The following is a 384-nucleotide window of genomic DNA, read 5'->3' on the forward strand; positions in this document are numbered from 1 at the left end:
TCACCTTTATATTAGTGTTATTAATGTTAAACAGTTTTAATAAAACTTTGTAGACATATTTATTCAATTTTTAATGTCTGACCATAAGATTTTTATAGACTTTTTTAACCTTTTATAATTTTTGTCAAAGAGCAGGTTAGTGCTTTAAGAAAAACCTGTTGTGTTTTTATTTTAATGTCCAGTTCACAGAAAAACTGGATGATACCCCTTTAACTTTAGCCAATATGTTGAAACACAGAATTTTCTTTACAATTAATGTTTCAAACTTGCTTAAACCTTCAAAACAATTTTTGTAACCTTTTAATGTAGGTAAAAATCCACATTCTTATGCTTCCTTATAATCCTTTTACCAAAGGCATATTTTACTTTCCTTATATACCTTGC

The sequence above is a fragment of the Hylobates moloch genome, unplaced genomic scaffold, assembly GCF_009828535.3.
Source record: "Hylobates moloch isolate HMO894 unplaced genomic scaffold, HMol_V3 SCAFFOLD_3332, whole genome shotgun sequence".
Lineage (NCBI taxonomy): Eukaryota > Metazoa > Chordata > Mammalia > Primates > Hylobatidae > Hylobates > Hylobates moloch.